Here is a 20,177-nt window from a genome sequence, read left to right as displayed (position 1 = left end):
ATTTTTTTTTCTTTTTTGCTCATATTTGATTCTCCAAAAAGAGACATTGTGATCTATGATGTACAGATGAATACTGGACTAAAGTGTCAAGAATTAGGTTCTGAACTGAGCTCTGCCACTAAGTAACTGCTGTCATTAATGCGTTAAGTAACTTTTCCAGATCTCGGCTTCCTCACCAGTAAAATGAAGAAGCTGAACCAGATGGAGCTTTGAATGACTGTATTCTTCTTTGGGTTTTGAAATATTTATTTGTTTGGCTGTGTTGTGTCTTTGTTGTGGCACGTGGGGTCTTTGTTGCAACAGGCTGGCCTAGTTGCCCCACAGCATGTAGGATCTTAGTTCCCCCACCAGGAATCAAACCACATCTACTGCATTGCAAGGCAGATTCTTAACCCCTGGACCACTAGGGAAGTTCCTCTTCTTTGGATTTTGAATACCCAATTTTATCTGTTTTTAAGTGCTGTCATATCATTAAACTATTGGCAAGAAATAATGAGGTAAAAAGAAAATTAGTAGGAAATGAACTACTCATAATGCGAAAACATTCTGAAAATAAACTAGGTTTTCTCTTTTTTTCCTTTCATCGCAGGTATAATACTTCTCCACATCTGCTTCAGGAAGAAAGTGCCTGCCACTCCTGTTGTTTCTACGCAGGTTCATGCCAGCCCAGAACTCAGAATCAGGTCAGTTTTAGGATTGTTTTGTCTGTTGAACAAGAAGCCAGGAAGGGCTTTGCTGCATTGTTGCATTGTAGCAAGACCACTCGGAGAAGGCAGTGGCACCCACTCCAGTACTCTTGCCTGGAAAATCCCATGGATGGAGGAGCCTGATAGGCTACAGTCCATGGGGTCACTACGAGTCAGACATGACTGAGCGACTTCACTTTCACCTTTCACTTTCATGCATTGGAGAAGGGAAACTCACTTCAGTGTTCTTGCCTGGAGAATCCCAGGGATGGGGGAGCCTGGTGGGCTTCCGTTTATGGGGTTGCACAGAGTCAGACACGATTGAAGTGAGTTAGCAGCAGCAGCAGCAAGACCACTGAACTGTGACTCTAAGGGCCTGGGTTTTAATCCGTCTTTACCACTGATGATTAGGTGAACGAGGCAAGCCTCCTTTCCTGGATAACTTTGTTTTATGCACCAAAAAGAAAAAAAAGAAAGGAAAAAAAGGAAAGAGAAAAAGGGAATGTATTAGAATCAATTATATTTCAGTTTCAATCCTGGCTTTAAAGCATTATACTTTTATTGTAGACACCTACATAGAATAAAATTAAGCTTTGCAGCATCATTTCCTTTTTATCCTGGGAAAATCTAGTTGTAAGCACAGGCTTTGGAACTCTTCATTGTTTTGTAGCAACTCTGAGTGACTAGATTGAATAATGAGCTATATTGTGAGGCACTTGAATACTTTCACTACCTAGTTGCCAGAGTTTTAGTATTTTACTTTGCTCTGTTGTTACTGAAAAATTTTAATTTTTATCGTAGTTTGTAAACAGCATAAATTGATTTTCTCACAGTTCTGGAGGCTGGAAGGTCAGGATCAGGTAGTCAGCGTGATTGGACGCTGGTACAGGCTCTCTTCCTGACCTGCAGGTGGTCTCTGTCTAGCTTCGTCCTCACAAGGCAGAGAGAAGGAGAACCAGTTGGAGAGCTTCCTTAACCTCTTCTTATCATTATCGGTTTAGGGCCCCACTCTTATTATCTCATTTAACCTAAATAATCTGCCAAAGACCCTGTCTCCAGGTTTGGTCATGTTGGGAGTAAAGGCATCAACATGTGAGTATTGGGGGGAACACGTTTCAGTCCATAGTAGCCACCTAGTAGTAAACTTGCTGGATTGTGTGAAATCTGCATCTTCACCTTCTCTAGATATTTCCAAATTGATCTCTAAAGTGGCTTTCATAATTTACACACCCACTAGCAAGTGTGTAGGTTATGGGATATATATATATATATATTTTTTGATGGGATATTCTTTACTAGAACAACAGGGCATGGGGTCTTTCCAAATCGCAGCTCCTTTTCCCTGTTCCTCCAATATCTGGGAAGCCTTCCATACAGCTGTTTAAACCTTGGGTTCTTCCAGTCAGTTCTTGCGTTTGTAGCCATGGTGCTGTATTTTACATGGAAGGTTCCTAGTCCTTCAGTGATGTTCTTCAGCTGTAGAGAGGTTATCTTTTTGATCATGTGAGTTCTCTACTGATTGCACGTGACTCAGTTCAAATAAAATGCAGAAAGGGGATGTTATCAGACTTGTGGATGTGTCCCAGGGCACACAGAAGGACCCAGGGACAGCTGGGCTGTGCAAAGAGAACCCAGGAAGCAAATGCAGTCAGGTGTCTCTCCAGCAGTATACCTCTCTTGCACATCCATCTCACTCTCCTTGCATTTGGCTTTCTTCACGTTTGAACTCTCTCGTGGAAGCTTGGTCACCATACTGCCCACAATTTATATCTGTTTGCATTTGTATCTTGTAATTCAAACTCCCAGAAAAAGGCTTACTCTTAAGCACCTAATCCCAGATAGTCCAGAAAAGAAACTGATTCCCTGGAAAAGTTGGCACTGGCTGTTTTGCGATCTTTGTTTCTCTGAAAAGGAGCTGACATGTTCTTACTAAAATGTAGATGACTGATAATATGGTACAGTAGTGCTCCTTCCAGGTGTATTTGTATTTTAATTGGGTCAAATATTAAGCTAAAGCTGTATTTCCAAACTCTGCACAAGTGAAGTCTTGGGTTCCAGTATATAAAAATGATTAACCCAGATGCATGAAAAGCATTAGGAATTGAAAGACAGTGCTTTAAGGTTCAGGGAGTAGAAAAGAAAAATGAGTAACTGTGTAGTTAGGGGAGGAGAGCAGATGGAGATTAATAGTCAAATATATATATATTTCTAAGGTAGCAGTGTCACAAAGATTGAATATAGCAAGTGAAAGAAAAGCCTTTTCTATTTAACTTTTTGAGAAAAGATTTGAAGGTAGAAGAAAGGAACGTTTGGTTTAGGCTCACCTCAACTACTAACTCAGAGAAGGCAATGGCACCCCACTCCAGTACTCTTGCCTGGAAAATCCCATGGACAGAGGAGCCTGGTAGGCTGCAGTCCATGAGGTCGCTAAGAGTCAGACACGACTGAGTGACTTCCCTTTCACTTTTCAGTTTCATGCATTGGAGAAGGAAATGGCAACCCACTCCAGTGTCCTTGCCTGGAGAATCCCAGGGACAGGGGAGCCTGGTGGGAGGCCGTCTATGGGGTTGCACAGAGTCGGACACGACTGAAGCGACTTAGCAGCAGCAGCAGCAGCAACTACTAACTATGATTAGAGATAAGTCACTTATTCTCTGTGTGTGTGCTCGGTTGTGCCCAACTCTTTGTGACCCCATTGACTGTAGCCCACCAGGCTCCTCTGTCCATGGAATTTTCCAGGCACTGTTTTTATAGCATCATTTCCTTTTTATGCTGTAAAGAATTTCTCAGATGAGAATACTGGAGCAAGTTGCCATTTCCTTCTCTAGGGGATCTTCCCAACCCAGGGATCAAACCCATATCTCTTATATCTCCTGCATTGGCAGGCGGCTTCTTTACCAGTGTGCCACCTGGGAAGCCCCATTCTTTCTGTACTTTAATTTACTGAATCCCAGCTCCTTTTCAGCTGTATGACCTTAACTCTTAGACATCAATTTCCTCATCTTAAAAATGACAATTGATGATAGTGGGACCTCAGGGTGTTCTTGTGAGGAATTAATATATGTTAAGTGTTCAGAGTAGTTTCTGGCATATCAGCAGCAGCAGTGACAATTTTTGAAATGAGTCAATTAGATTTATGATTGTAGGAGTCCCAGCTAACTTAAAAAATTCTGTGGTCCAAGATCCTCTATTATGACCTCATGCCTTTTTTTCAGAGTAAAGACTTAGAAACTTCGGCCATCTACTTGGGTCCTATTGAGCCTAATTTTGGTATTGTCAATAAAAGTTATTTTGAATTCACTATGTCTGTTAGTTCTCTTTTGCTACATGTATTAATTTGTTAAGATTGCCACAATAAATTAACACAGACTGAGTGGCTTAAACAGCAGAAATTCATTGTCTCAGAGTCTGGAGGCCAGAAGTCTGCAGTCCAGGTGTCAGCAGGAGTGGTCGCTTCCGAGATGAGTGAGGGAAGGATCTGTTCCAGGACTCTTTCCTTGACCTGTAGATGGCCACCTTTTCTCCATGTCTCTTCACATATCTTCCCTCTATGTGTGTCTGTCTCTGTTCAAATTTCTTCCTTTTGTAAGGTTACACTGTGTTTGCTGTTGCTGTTTAGTTGCTATGGTATCCAACTTTTTGCGAGCCCATGAATTGCAGCCCACTAGGCTCCTCTGTCCATGGAATTCTCCAGGTGAGAATACTGGAGTAGGTTTCCATTTCCTTCTCCAGGGGATCTTCCCAACCCAGGGATTGAACTCAGGTCTCCTGCTTGGCAGGCGGATGCTTAATGACCTCACTTTAACTTGATTACCCCTGTAAAGATTGTGTCTCCAAATAAGGTCACATTCTGAGGGGCTGAGAGTTAGGCTTCATTGTATGAGTTTTGAGCAGACACAGTCCAGCCCTTAGCACTGCGTAACAGATTACCCCAAAGCTCAGTGACTTAAAACATCAAACGTTATCTCTCAGGTCTTGGGGTGAGTGTAGTTTGCTGGCCCTCTGGCTCAGGGTCTCTGGCAGAGCTGCATTCTGCACGTGTGTCTACCAGTGCTGTGGTCACATCTGAAAGCCCCAGGGGAGGATCTGCCTCCAGCTTAGTCACAGGGCTATTGCTGTGTTCAGTTCCTCATTGATTGTCCGTCGTAAGGCCCCAGTTCCTTATGTCGGCTGTTTGCCAGCAGCCTACCGGTTCTTGTCGCATGAGCCTTTTATTTTTTTGTTTGGTTTTGTGATTTTCCCTGGTGGCTTAGACGGTAAAGCATCTGCCTACAATATGGGAGATCCGGGTTCGATCCCGGGGTCAGGAAGATCCCCTGGAGAAGGAAATGGCAACCCACTCCAGTACTCTTGCCTGGAAAATCCCATGGACTGAGAAGCCTGGTAGGCTACAGCCCATGGGGTCGCAAAGAGTCGGACACCACTGAGCGACTTCACTTTGTGATTTAAACTGGCAACCCATTTGTAATTTAACTGTAATTTAAAGTGGCAACCCATCGCTTTTCCCCTATTCTCTTTCCTAGGAGTGAGTCATTAGGTCCAGTCCACACTTAAGGAGAGAGGGCTTCCCAAGTGGTACTAGTGGGAAAGAATCTGCCTGCCAGCGCTGGAGACACAGGACACTCGGGTTCAATCCCAGGGTCGGGAAGGTCACCTGGAGAACGAAATTGGCAACCCACTCCAGTATTCTTGCCTGGGAAGTCCCATGGACAGAGGAACCTGGTGGGCTACAGTCCATGGGGTTGCAAAGAGTCAGACTCAGGTGAATGTTTGAGTGCACACATGTGTGTGCGTGCACACACATACGAACACAAACACAAACACACTCAGACACACTTACACACTCTCTCTCTCTATATCTCTCTCAAGGAGAGAGGATTACACAGGGATGTGGATTCCTGGACGGGAGGTCATTAGAAGCCACTTTGAAACTCCCTGCATAGTATTGTTATACAAGAATGAAGAAAGAAGAAAATATGCTAAGAACATAAATTTTTAAATATTATTCAGGACACTTTAGTCTTTAAGCATAAGTTTATCCCCTTTGTGCCATATAGTTTTGTAATAAAAAAGTACGCCCTGACCCTTAAAAAAAGGAGAAATGTAACTCTTATCATTTCCTTTTTTTTTTTAAGCAAAAAGGAATTAATTCTGTTTCCTTTCATAAAATTTGTTATTTTCTTATCCTATGTAGAATTCAAGGGGTACCTGTCTGTACGCTTTGCTGAGTTGTTAACCTGCTATTTCTCGTACAATATCCAAAGGCCTATCTTTATTTCCCTAAAATATTTAAGAGTAGGAAGTCGTTGTTTATTAAGATTACTTTAATTTTGTTAGCTTTTCTGTGGTCACTTTCTGCAACTAGGTTATAAAGTGTGAGAAATTATCCAACATTTGTGAGAATACTTAGTATACCAAATCGGTTAAGGGAAATGCCCACTTATACAATGTAGTCCCACAGTCATATAAACTTCATTTACCAGCTAGCAGTTCTCAATATTTATATTGATGGAGAAGTAATTGAAAAGTGTTATTATGGATTCATTTTTGTAATCTTTGTTTTGGAAGGCAGTATAGTTGTTTCTGGAAACGAAATTTGACCTAGTTGACTTTATCAGTACTAGTTAATATAAGGTGGGTGTGTATGTGCGTATGCATGTATTTAGCACATGGAATAACAGTATTTTAGTAAATTTAGTCTAAGAAAATGTCAAATTCATTGAGAAAAGATGGTCTTAACTCCATTAGAGTAGATTGTACTTCTAAAGCATCTGATTATGTGACTGGATTTTATGTTTTTAAATTATAATTATTTATGAGTTACTATAAATACAGATTATTTTGGTTTAGTTATTAGGAATGATGAGACTTTTAAATCTCAGTAGGCTTGGAAGTTGAAGTCCTCTCATGAGTCTGAATTCAGTAGGCCTTCTATGTGATAGCCCTTTTTACTTGTTAGTGGGATGTAGTTTAATAGAAACAATACAAAATTTTCTATTGAAAACTTCCTTTTGATCACATAGAGTAGACTGGGGAGTGAGCTTTCATAGTTGAACAAATGGTAATGTTCTTTGCTTAGAAAAGTTCTATTGCATTGATTATGGCAAAGAGGAAGTTTTAAACTTAAGCTCTTATGATTTTGCATTATGAGGACGTTGAGCTAAGAGTTTTGTTTATAATTTGCTGCCTTTATGTCTTAATTTTGTCTGAGAATAGATAGATTTATGACCAGATTTTGGGCTTTAGACTCAAAAAATAGTATAGTGTTTTTATAGTTTACAAAATTGTTGCCCACTATTGAAAGTCTATAGAATGTATTCTTTCTAGAAATATGTATTAAGAGAGTTTAAAAAGTTCAAGAAAGGGGACTCAAAGCATAATAAAAAGTGCGGATACACTTAATGTGAAACTTACATTATAATATTTTAAAAGTTTGTTTAATCAGAAAAAATAAGTTGAAAAGTAAAGTAGCACTACTCATTGGAGTATTGGGATTTAAAAATTTAATGTAGTTTTTCTTTAAGAAATGATACTTAAAGTTTGGGACTTAGAAATACGAGTCATTTTAAGCATGCTTTAACATGTGGTGTGAAACTTCCCTTTTTTTTCTTAGACTTTTGGTTTGTTGTCTATGATTACATCAGTTTCTATGATTATATCAGTTGAGTTTATTTTGATCCTGAATATCCCTTATTTAGCTCCTGTTTTGAGGTCAAATTATGCATGTCTTTATTAACAGTATGATTTAAAAATTGTATGAAATATTGAAAGCAGATATGAGAGCAAAACTGCAGTGTGTAATATGTATTCAGTTTCCAAACTTGGTCATATTTCCTGGTTTAGATCTTGGCTTCATTGCTTACAGCTGTTTGCCCTAGTACAAATTTCTTAATTTCTCTTCTTGTGTCCTCATCTGTTAGATGAGTTTCTAGTCTTGCCTAGAGGATTCCATGAACAGAGGAGCCTGGAGCTACAGTCTGTGGGGTTGCAAAGAGTTGGACACAACTAAGCGAACTAACACTTTTACTTTTGTAAGGGTTAAATGAGATAATACTACAGTGCTTACTACTGTGCCTGGCACGTAGTAAGTAAAAGCTAAATTCATGTTAGTTGCCATTTCTTGGTACAAGCATTGGCCTTAAGTTATTTTTACTTATATTTTTGAAGGTTAGAATACAAGCAAAATGATGTCTTGTTAATGATAATATAGAACCGATAGTATTCAGTTGATTATGTATTTCATTAGCATATAGACTTTATTTTTGAAAAGTAGAATAGAGTTTGCATAAATGGCTGTGAGTTTTGAGCCATCACTAAAATTATTGACTTGAAAGAAGGGAGAAAAAAGGTCATGGAGGAGGTGGGTGTGCCGCTTTTGCTGGAGGTCTGAAGAGAGGTTTTGTAGTCACTAAATACATATATATACACATATATATATATATTTTTTTTTTTTTTTTTTTCCCCCACAAAATTGGGAACACTAGGATGTCAACTTCATTTTCATTTTCTTTTTAAACTTTAACTACCAGCCACTCTGTTCTTTGTTTTGTTTTGACCTGGGCAAAAGGAGTGGGAGAAGGCTTGCCTGTTTTTTTCCTAGTCTCATAAAGGACATAATCCTGTTGGTCTTGTGTTCCACCTCAGTTGTTTGTTTGTTTGTTTGTTTTAATTTTTTGCATAATCATTTTGGGTTTTTAAATATATATTATGATGTTTCAGTTCTTTTGCCTTCCAGATTGCTGAAATTATTTGTAACAGTGTTCTCTCTTATTCCTTCCACCCTCCTTCTTTTCTTTTCCGTGTTTCCATCGAAATAGTTTTTGACCTTTCATTTGGCTGTTATGTTTGGTTGTAATGCATGTTTTGTAGGAAGCAAACTCTGTGTCATGTGTTCATGGTGTAAGAACTATTTCTCTCTCTATAGTATCACTAGCTTTTTCTTAACTGTATAATTGTCTAGCCCCAATCCCCTCCTCCCCCGCAATGAATTTTTGTAGTTACTTCTGAACCAGTCAGAATCTGCACTTTATGACAGCAGTTAGTAGTTGGTTTATTTTTAAAAATATTTTATAATTTAAAAAATCTAAAGATTTTTGCCTTCCTCTAACAAAAGTAGATTATCTTGTGTTTTGCTGTATCTGAGTGAGCATTCAGGAAAAGTCGGGCTTCCTTTTGTGGTAAGAGGTTGTTGAAGGAATGCTTTTATAAAAGCTTTTATCCAAAGACAAACTGTATCCCCCATGAAAGAATAACTCTTAGTTTATTGTACAGAGGCCCTAATAAAGAGATTATATGCTTTTCAAATGTGGACTTATCTTTATCTCCCCTTTTTTTTTTAGGTTTTTTTTTCTTTTAAGATTTTTTTCTTTTTTATGGACCATTTTTAAAAGTCTTCATTGAATTTGTTACAATATTGCTTCTGTTTTACCTTTTGGTGGAAGGCTGTGGGATCTTAGCTCCCTGACCAGCGGTTGAACCCACACACCCTTCGTTGGAAGGAGCCCTAACCGCTAGACTGCCAAGGAGGTCCTTCCCCTGGTTTTTGAATCATACATTTTGATGTTTTTCCTTTCCTAAGCCTGCTAAAGAATGGCCTTGTTCAAGGAACTCAGTTTTATACATCACGGGTATAATAAAACATCCCTTTCCCTGAATAATAATGAAAATAATAACATTTACTGTTTCTTAGGGGTTTTGCATATATGACATCATTTAGTCTTTGTAACACTCCTGTGAGTTTGCTTCTATTATTATACTAATTTTATAGGTTAGAAACAAGCAGGAGAAGTAGCTTGCCAAAGGCCACAAGATTAAGAAATGGCACAACCAGGATTTAAATGTAGGAGTCTGACACCAGGGCTCAGACTCACCTGCTCTTCTATCCTGCCTCTCTTATACATGAAGAAAGACATCATTCAATTCTTTTCCCTAGAAGACTGTGAAGCATTCTTATAATATTCAAATTTCTATTTGAAGACAGTAGTCTGTGAATGTTCATTATATCAACCATAGCCCTCAAATATTATATTGCTGAGAAAAGTAAGAAAATACATATCAATAAATGTTTGGAGCAGAACAATTTGTTCTGTCTTCTCAGGTGACCTTGTATAAACTTAATATTCTATTTGGGGAAAGAATCTATTGATTTTTAAGTAATTGAATCCTAGGCTTTGCTGTGTCCTAACCATATTTTTGATATTTAGTATGCTAATTTTACTTAGTGATTTCCTTTGCACATTTTGTACCTACATAGAAGTCCATATTTATCTCTTTTTTTTTTTTAGGATTATGTCAAGAACAATTATCTAGTATCAGATACTATAGAACTCAAGTACAGGAAGGGCAGCCGGGCTTCCGGGAAACTGGAATTTTTTTGGTTATTTATTCACCATTTCTTTTTCCGGAATTGCTTATATTCTTGTTTTTGTGTCTCTCTACCAAATGGTTTATTCTGTTTTCTTAACATGTAGTGGTCAGTTGTGGGTGTGAGGTTCAGCAAGCTCTCGGCCCCCACAGCTAATTATCCTGGTTCTCATATTCTAAATTCTAACTTGCTAAGAGAGAGGATTCATTTGTCTCACGTTATGAACGATGCCCAACACCCGTGCAGTCGTTCAAACAACCCAGCTATGTGTTCACAATAGCATTGCCTTTTCAGTGAGTGGGGAAAGGGCAGATTCTCCAAGGGCTTGTGTGTAGGAAGAAAATAAATATCTTTAGTAACTGAAGCAATCCGTTATCCACAAGAACATTTTTGAGATTTTAGTTACATTTCAAGGTTACTGATTTGAGTTAGTTCCTTGCTTTTTCTTACCTTTGTAAATGTAGGGACTTTGTGGCAAACTTATTTCCCACACTTAATAGTTTATGAGTCTGGAACGGGGAGTTTCAAGTCTCATTTAATAGTGGAAAATAGTCTATTAATTAAATGAATTAATTTTTCATGTCTTTCACAAGTCATATCTTGTAGCTTAATTTTAAAGAAGCATAGAACTGTGGCCTTAGCCATTCTTTTTTATATTTTCTTTCAGTTTATTATACTTCCTTCTGTATGATTTACCTAAGAGTAGGACCTTTAAGACTGGTTGAACGTTTTAAGAATAAGAAAGTATCTACCACATAATTAACAGAAAAGTGAAGAACATATATGAGATTGTGTAATATATATGCAAATAATTCACAGATTTTAATTAGAAATATATAGTTTGATCCTTTACCCATTTGTTTACCTTGGTATATGATGTTCTGATTGTGACAGTAAACTCCCATGGTTTAAGAAAAGATTTGTGCAGTATAACCATAATTTTTCATCTTTGGTAACAACAGAAAATCACATGGTTTTATGTTTAAAGTATTAATATAAAATAAATTTGTTTTAATCTTTTTTGTTGTTGTTGTTTTGGCTACATCAGCTGGGGGATTCTTAACCATTGGACCACCAAGGAAGTCTAATGTTTTTAGAGGGGAAAGAAAGCATTATAATTTTGTATATCCTTCTTACAACCTGGCTGGAGTAGTAAACCAATCTAATATTTATCAGTTAGCCCTTTGTAGATCAGCGGGAAGTTTCTTACTTCTGGTCTAACAAAAATACTAGAAATCTGAAAGCAAGTTGAGACTGTCCAGTGGTTTTATGTCCCTCCTTTTAAACTGAACTTTGAGTTTTGAAAATTTCCAGTGTACAGAAAAGCTCAATGAATGAATGCAGTGTACATCCAAATACCTTTAGCCTTAATTCAACAGTTACCAGTGTTTTGCCACTTGCATTCTCATTGTGTTTGTATATATTTCACAGAGGAGTGAGGCATCACTGAACCATTTGAAAGTAATTTGAACCATTATGATGCTTCACACTTGTAAATACTTCAGCATGCACCTCCTAGAAATAAGGACATTCTTCCCTCTGACTACTGTATCATTATCACATATTAGAAAGTAATAATCATCCCATACTGTCATGTTTAAATCTAGCCCATATCCAAATTTTCCAACCATCCCCAAGGTTTCTTTTGTACTTTTTTTCAAACAACAGGTTGGTTTGATCTACACTTTCAGTTCAGTTCAGTTCAGTTCAGTTCAGTCGTGTCCGACTCTTTGCGACCCCATGAATCACAGCACACCAGGTCTCCCTGTCCGTCACCAACTCCCGGAGTTCACTCAGACTCACGTCCATCGAGTCAGTGATGCCATCCAGCCATCTCATCCTCGGTCGTCTCCTTCTTCTCCTAGACCCAATCCTTCCCAGCATCAAAGTCTTTTCCAGTGAGTCAACTCTTCGCATGAGGTGGCCAAAGTACTGGAGTTTATGTCTTTTTGTTCTTTTAAAAATCTAGATTAGTTTCTCTTATCCTTTTCTCTGTTTTTTTTTTTTTTTTTTTTTTTTTTATGATAGTGACCTTTTGAAGAGAGTCCAGAACAAATTTTTTATAGAAATCCACCTTCTGCATTTGTTTCTTCTTTGTGATATTGGAAAATATTCCTGTCACAGGAGTAGGAAGCTGCACAAGATACATAATAACAGTCTCCAGGGGAATTAAATAGTGACTGGAAGTAGTTATTACTGGGTTAAAGTTAGTAAATGAGAATGATTAAGAAAGGTTTTTTTCAGGTTAATGGAGCAGAAGTTGGGAAAAGAAAGATGTTAAAGGGAATGCATATGGCACTGAGGTGAGGGTTGGTGTCAGATAGTTACTTGATAAACAGAGAGGAGAGGGTTAGGGAATCACAGTCCCCAGCTCCTAGAGGGTTAGGTGTTCAATTCTGTGTTGAGTGGTTGAACAAACTAAGAAGTCTTTTCTGCGAAGTGAGCCCAGGTCAGCTTAACTGAGGTTGGAAAAGCAAAGAGAGGTGTGTGCATCAGACCTTTTCTATGTTACAAGGTTTTCAGTGAAAGTACAGATGTCATATTAATGTGTGCTGCTTCTTACAAATTTTCGGGGGGAAAGTTTGGAGCCATGATTTTATACTTTGTCCATCAGTTCAGTTCAGTCGCTCAGTCGTATCCGACTCTTTGCGACCCTGTAGAGTGCAGCACGCCAGGCTTCCCTGTCCATCACCAACTCCCAGAGTTGTCTCTATCTCTCTGTATTCTCTCTGTATTAGAATAGTTGTCTAGGTCCTGAAGTGGGAAGTACCAGGTACTGTAGTGACAAAAGTTTCAGAATTAGAAATCTTGGGTTGAAATCTTGTTTACCCCCTTGTAGCTAAGCAGCCTGGTTTGAGTCCTTTGCCTCTGACTGTTTCCTCCTTCGTGATGGCGCAGCAGCACAGGGTGCGGGAAAGAGCAGAAGCTTTGGAGCTGGGCAGACGCATTTCTCCAGCAGCCTTGATCTTCTGCTTACCACCATGTGACTTTGGGCTACTTCTCTTATTCTCGGTGTTCTCTTCAGTAGAAATGGGATTGATTTATCAATTCCATGTGATTATTATTAGAATTAAGGAGATATTCATATAAAATGCTGAATGTGGAGCCTGGCATATGGTAAGTACTTACACATGTTGCTTTTCTTCACAAAGAATTGTTGCAAGGATCCTGTTAAATGGTTAAAGGAATGTGAACTATCTTTGTTCAGCATCAAGTCCTACACAGGAAACTTAGCTGGTGCCTAGGAAATAGAATGCAGACATAGCGTTTAGTTGTTTTTGCTGCTTTTTACATTGATGAAATCTCTGCCATGATGATTTCCTAGGAAATATTCTGTACATGCTATAAAATAACAGTAAAGGAATCTGCTTTTTAAGAAAGTCGAATAAGTGTAAACATTTTATAATAATTTGTGCTGGTGTATATCTAAAATGATTCGCTGATCTCTCAGGGCTCTGAGCTAAAATCAGTGGGGCTATGAGTTATTTGTAGCCTGAATGCTTTGGCTTTTGATGTAGGCTTGCAGGAATTTGTTTTATTTTCAAAGTTTTTTTTTTTTTAATGAAAGAATAAAAATAAGCTAATTAAAGTTGCAGTTTGAAGGTAGAAAAAATAATATCTCACTCAAGAGTTAAGGACTGGTAATCTGTTAGCCAATTGGAATATTTATTTTTGATAAGTTAAGACATGGTATAAGGCAGCAACTGCTAAGAGCATCCATCATTAGCATTACAGATTGGTAAGGAGTTCAATAAGAATCTGATTATATTTTCATCAAAAGTCTAAGATGATTTTCCCTTCCCCCATTATTTATAAAATGGAAAGTAAAAGTAAAGTAAAGTCACTCAGTTGTGTCCGACTCTTTGTGACCCCATGGACTGTAGCCTACCAGGCTCCACCCTCCATGGGATTCTCCAGGCAAGAGTACTGGAGTGGGTTGCCATTTCCTTCTCCAGGGGATCTTCCCAACCCAGGGATCGAACCCGGGTCTGCCGCATTCCAGGCAGACGCTTTAACCTCTGAGCCACCAGGGAAGCCCTATAAAATGGAAAGAGGTGCCCAAACTGCCTTTGTGAGTACAAAGACCTCAGAGGATATTTCCCAGTGGATATAAGATAGATCAAACATTTCAGTGTTTAGATGTCATTTAATTCTTTAAGCAATATGTATGGAGAGTAAGTTAAACAACTTTGTGGCAAATAATAGTTCTTGCTATACTACTGGCCATATATTTACATGCTCGTGAGCTTAGTCGTGTCCTATTCTTTGCGACCCTGTGGACTGTAAGCCACCAGCCTCCTCTGTCCATGATTCTCAAGGCAACAATAGTGGAGTGGGTTGCCATTTCCTTCTTCAGGGAGTCTTCCTGACCCAGGGATCAGACCGGGGTCTCCTGCATATCCTGCATTGGTAGGTGGATTCTTTACTGCTGCACCACCTGGGAAGCCCTTATTTACATAAGAAAATATGTAAATAGAAATCCAAGCAAAAGAGCCCGTCTGTCAACTGACTTGACCTTTGATATTAGTAACTCTATCTCTTTTTCCTCCCTACCTTCCTCACCTCCACACCCATAACAAACACACACATGTGAGTGCATGCACAGCTAAGATTTTTAAATTAAAGTTTGAAGGACAAATGTTACTTGTTATTAAAAAGCTAAATGTGGTAATTAAAATATTTTTTTGTGGGGAGGGGAGACCATGCTGGGCCTTACTAAATCCTCAGTACTTCTATTTAGTTTGTTTTCTTCCTTCTTGATTTTGTTTCTACTGCCTTAAAGAAACAGGTTCATAAAAATGTTCCAGTTCTCGGAAAAAAATGATAATTTTTATAAACTGGAAAAGAGCTTTAAGAAGTAAGATTTTTGCCCTGGAGGAATTAAATGGTGTAGTGAACTCTTTAATGTATATTTTTCATCTGTTGTATTTTATATGCTTAGTACAAAATTACAAGAAATGTTTATATTTATACAATAAAATGTTTTTATTGTGCAGCTTAAAGTGCAACATGAAAGTTACTTGAATCTGTTACTGACATCTGAAATCTACAGTATGGATACAAAAGTGGGCTCCTAGAATCTAACTATAAATATATATTTTATAGTTTTTGATTATAATATACATATATGTTATATATGTATGTTATATGTGTAGTTTTATATAGTATACGGTTCTATATTGATGCCTTGAACTGAGAAATGAAAAGAGTCTGTAAAACGAAAGCACCAGAAACATGATTCCATGTTTCCTTAGGTTTATTTTGCAGTACTCACAGGTTATTATGAATAATACTGCCCACAAGTAACCCCTGATAATGTCAGCTGTTCATAAAGACCATAGAATTTCATAAAGGAATTACTCCACTGGGAGCAGTTAAGAAAGCTAGTTAATTCTCAAAAGGTAGACATCTTGCTATGAGACCAATCTATGTTTCGCCCTGAAATCTTAGAGAGCAAACTTCTTCTCCCTTTCTTTCCATTACTGTCTCTACTTTTCCTTCCTCGCTTTTCAGTACTCCACCCTTCCTCTCTTCCATTCCTTACCTTTTCTTTTCATTCGTTCCTTCTAGAGATCTCTTTTCCCAGAGGTTCCATCTCGTGTTTGTGTAAAATAGACACTGAATATATTGTTCAATAGCAGTTTCTTTAAGATTGGGTCCAAGAAGGCTCTTGCAGCTGTTTCATGACCAAGTGTTTTTTTTTTTTTTTTTTTTTTTACAGTGTATTCCTTATCTTTGGTTTATCTGATGTTTTCCCTTGAAAAGATTCTGGTTATGCATTCCTGGATGGAATATTACATAAAGGATTGTGTCTTTCTTAGTACATCTTATCTGGAGGTACACAGTATCCATCTGCTGTTCACTTGTGATATAAAGTTGACCACCTGTTTCCTTGTCTGATTTCTCCACTGTGTTACTGTAGTAAACTGATAAAGCGATTGGTGAGGAGATACTTTAAGACAAAATATCCTACTCTTCATCAAAACTTCATCCACTATACGTAGAAACCATTGATGAAAGCTCGCTTGAACTGATCTTATCTATTATGGTTCTAAAATTTTTTTTTTCAAACTCCAACACTCCTGTTTTTATCAGCTGTTATTTAACATCCTACTGTAATAAGAGCCCTTTTATTTATCTATCTATATTGTTTTTTTTATTGTTGAACTCATAGATAACCTGTTTTTTCTTTTCCGACAACAATTTATTACTGTCCTTGAATATTTCGGTCCTCAAATTATCTCAGATTTCACCAGGGGGAGCCTCTTTTATCATGCTATCCAGAGTCAAAACATTACACAGAAAACACTCAAAAATTCTGACTTGCTTAATGCAATTTCACTGGAATTATATTGCTTTCATTTGATAGCTTCGATGGAAATTGTTTTATTAATTCAGTATATTCATTTTCAGTTTATCAAGAGGCCATGATTAATTTGAAAGAATGAGTGGAGATCATGAAAGCGCTGGGATTTTTTTCATTTCATTTTAGTTTAAAGCTCACATTTAGCTTCCTTTTTCACTGAGGATAACAATGGTGGGACTCATGACAAGAGGGAAAGCTTGTAGGAAGAAGTGGATGAAGAGGAATGGATTGATCACAGGGCACCATTGCTTCATGGATGTACTTCATTGTTTTCCCTCTACCCATTTCTGTGAACTTGTCTAAATGGACTAAGTGTTATCTTTTGTTTGTATTTTGTATTTCTTGTCATTTTTTTCTTTCTGTTTTGCTTTAGTTTATGATGTTTCTCATCCCTCTTATAAAATCAGAGCTTGTCCACAAACAGATGATTTTGTTATACTATCCAGCATTATGATATTTTTATAATTAATACCTAACCCCTAAATATATGACAAGCCTCTACTTTAGTGAATTAGAAACAGCAAATGTAATTTCAAGATTGTTTACTGTGAAACAGATTCTTTTTTAGTTTTTGGAAAATAGTAGCATTCCTGATTAGAAAATAGCATATTGAGTGATTGGTTTTGTACTGCTTGCCAAAAGCATGTAAGGCCTTTTCTCCTAATTCTTGTTAATTGAGATTAGCACACATGAAAATTATACAGTTTTGATTATTAAAATTTTAATACATATATTTTTTCTTGGGAGTCCCATTTTTAAACAAGTTTAAAGAGAGGGTTGTCCATGTAGAAATAGAAACAAAGTAAAAATAGCCAACTCAGGACTTCAAGCCTACAGTGAACTTGGCTTTTTATTTCCATGCAGTATTTCTGAGTTTAGCTCGTGTTGAATGCCAGGTTCTTTCTATAGAAACAAAAATGCCTTTCTTTGGGTTAATTTATAAGCTTCGTTTTTAGTATGGCCAGTGAAGTTAATGGCCATACCATTAATGTTGGCTATATACCTTGAAGGTAGTACTGTATCAATTAGTATTAACCTAAAATTTTTGTTGTGATAAGCATTAGGTCTAATTAAATTCTGTATTTCAGGAATAATATTGAATCTTATATGCTTTAATCTTTTTAAATTATGAGGTACATAACCTAAAATTTGCTATTTTAACTACTTTTAAGTGTACAGTTTACATTATATATATTCCAGATGTATAACCATCACCACTATCCATTTCCAGAACCTTTTGTCATCCCAAATGGAAACTTTGTACCCATGAGGCAATAATTCCCCATTCTCCTTTCTCTTGGCCCCTGGTGACCTCTATTTCTGTCTCTAAGAATGTCCGTATTCTAGATATTTTATGTAAGTGAGATCTTACAAAATTTTTCCTGTTTGTGTCTGACATTTCACTTCATGTGTTTCCAAGCTTCAGTCCATGTTGCAGCATGTAGCAGAACTGTATTCCTTTTTATGGATCAATGATATTCCACTGTTATGTATATTCCACTTTTTGTTTATTCATTAACCTATCGATGGACATTTTGGCTTTTTCCACCTTTTGCTGTTGTAAACACTGGTGTCTAAGTACCTGTTAGAACCTCTGCTTTCACTTATCTTGGATACACACACAGTGCACACACACCTACTCACCCAGGAGCGGAGTTGCTGAGTCATGTGGTAACTCTGTGGTTAAATTTTTGAGGCACTGCCATACTGTCTTCCACAGTGGCTGAATTATTTTACAGTATCACTGGCACTATGCAAGAATTCTGATTTCTTACATCTTTGCCAAAACTTGTTATTTTTTGACGGTCACCATCCTAGTGTATGTGAAGTATTATCTCATCATGGTTTTGATGGACATTTTCTTGATGACTGTTGATTTTGAGCATTTTTTTGTGCGTTTATTGACTGTATGTCTTTGGTAAAATGGCTCAGTCTTACTTTTTTATTGGGTTGTCTTCTTGATATTCTTTTTATATTATGGTCATTAAACCTTAATCGCAGATAGGATTTGCAGATATTTTCTCCTTTCTGTGAGTTCTTTTCACTCTTTAGATGGTGCCGTTTCATTCTGAGGAAGCCCAATTTATCTGTTTTTCTAGTTCTGGTATCATATTTGAGAAATGTAGCTAAATCCAAGGTCATGAAAAGTTGCTCTTATGTTTTCTTGTAAGAATTTTATAGTTTTGGCTTTCAGATGAGGTGTGTGATCCACTTTCAGTTTATTCTTATATGTGGTGTAACATATATGAAGTCTTATATGTGGTGTAACATATATGAGTGAAGTCCAGAAAAAATGAAGGTTTTTTGCATGTGGATTTCCAGTTTTCCCATTACCTTTTGTTTGTTTGTTTGTTTTTAAAGTTCTTTCTCTATTGAATGGTCTTGACTCCTTTGTGGAAAAGCAACTGGGCATATATGTGAGGGTTTATTTTTACGCACTCTCTGCTATTCCACTGGTCTTTATGTTCATACTCATGCCTGAACAAGGTTATTTTGATTACTGTGTTAAATATTTTGTTTTTAATGTTGACTAATGTATTATTCTCAATGTGTGCCTTTTAAACTATTTCTACTATAGCTTTAGATTTTGCATTTAATAATTTCATTTAGTTGACAGTACTCCAAAAAGAACTGTAAATATCAACTTTATAATGAGTTCTCTTGAACTTAAAATACTAGAAAAATTAATATTAAAGTAAGCAATTGGGGTTTTTTAATTGATATTGCACTTTCTTTGGAAATTCGAGGGAAAAGTATAAAGACAAAAAATGAAATGTTAATTGTACTTGCTCACAGAAAGAATAAAAAAATGAGAAAGACCAATTATTCATATAATCTATTAACTGATACTTTGATTTTTTGTGAAATGTCACTTTTATCTTAGTTCTGGAAGTAATCTACTTAATGAAGTTCTTTAGGAATTTCATAAAAGAAAATACTGGTATTTTGCAAGATACATTTTTGAAAAGGACCTGGTAATGACTTAATCATTAAGCTAGGTCTGAATGACTTTTATTAGGCTTTTCTTTAATGTTACGAATATCCAACCTAATTTTAGTCCTTTCAAACTGCAAAAACGTTGAGAAAATTTGAACATCAGCTCTTATTTTCCTTCTCTGTTGAGATACAGACTTTATTTTCATCACTTTTTTCAGAGTAAATTTGAATATTGAATAATATGTTCCCCAATATTTCAACTATAGTCCTTAAAATAAGTTATTTGGGATTTAGAACTGTGAACTAAAAATGTTTTGTATCAAGAATACTGGGCTTTAAATTAAGGACAAGAACATCTAAGAAAGCAAACTTAACCTTTAAAAGTTTGTTACAACGTAATTAATTCTATCCCATGAATCAGTACACTAAAAAGATACACCCTCCCTCAATAACTCAATTATTCAATTTTTTCTAATAGGTCTCAATTTTTTAAATGTTATGTAATAGCCAATCTTGTTTTACCTGTATCCTCATATACTTTATTCTGTCCCTAAATTACATGGAAACAAATCACAGACATCATTTAATCAGTAAATATTTTAGTTGTGTGTGTGTGTGTGTATGTAGGAACAGACTGCTAATGTATAGTTTAGGGCAAATCCATTCAATAAATAATGTTTAAATTTCTACTGTGGTTACGATACAGTAGGGAATAGAAAAGACAAGATCTCTGTTCTAAAGGAACTTATTTATAATTTAGAACCAGTTCTTGAGCTGAAATTTATGGGCACTGAAATCCTGAAGAATTTGAGTCAAGCCTTAG

The 20,177-nt window shown here is 36.9% G+C and overlaps 1 protein-coding gene across 4 annotated transcripts in view; it reads left to right on the top strand.

Annotated features, from left to right (window-relative positions):
* The window catches only part of WDFY3 (WD repeat and FYVE domain containing 3), a 279,597-nt gene that overhangs the window by 28,363 nt on the left and 231,057 nt on the right, over positions 1-20,177 (top strand). For all 4 annotated transcript variants that reach the window (XM_018049687.1, XM_018049685.1, XM_018049684.1 and 1 more), the window contains exon 2: positions 590-683. The gene's annotated coding sequence lies outside the window, so the exon portion shown is untranslated. The remainder of the gene's footprint in view (positions 1-589; positions 684-20,177) is intronic.

The sequence above is a fragment of the Capra hircus genome, chromosome 6, assembly GCF_001704415.2.
Source record: "Capra hircus breed San Clemente chromosome 6, ASM170441v1, whole genome shotgun sequence".
Classification (NCBI taxonomy): domain Eukaryota; kingdom Metazoa; phylum Chordata; class Mammalia; order Artiodactyla; family Bovidae; genus Capra; species Capra hircus.
This window is presented reverse-complemented; position numbering and strand designations above follow the sequence as displayed.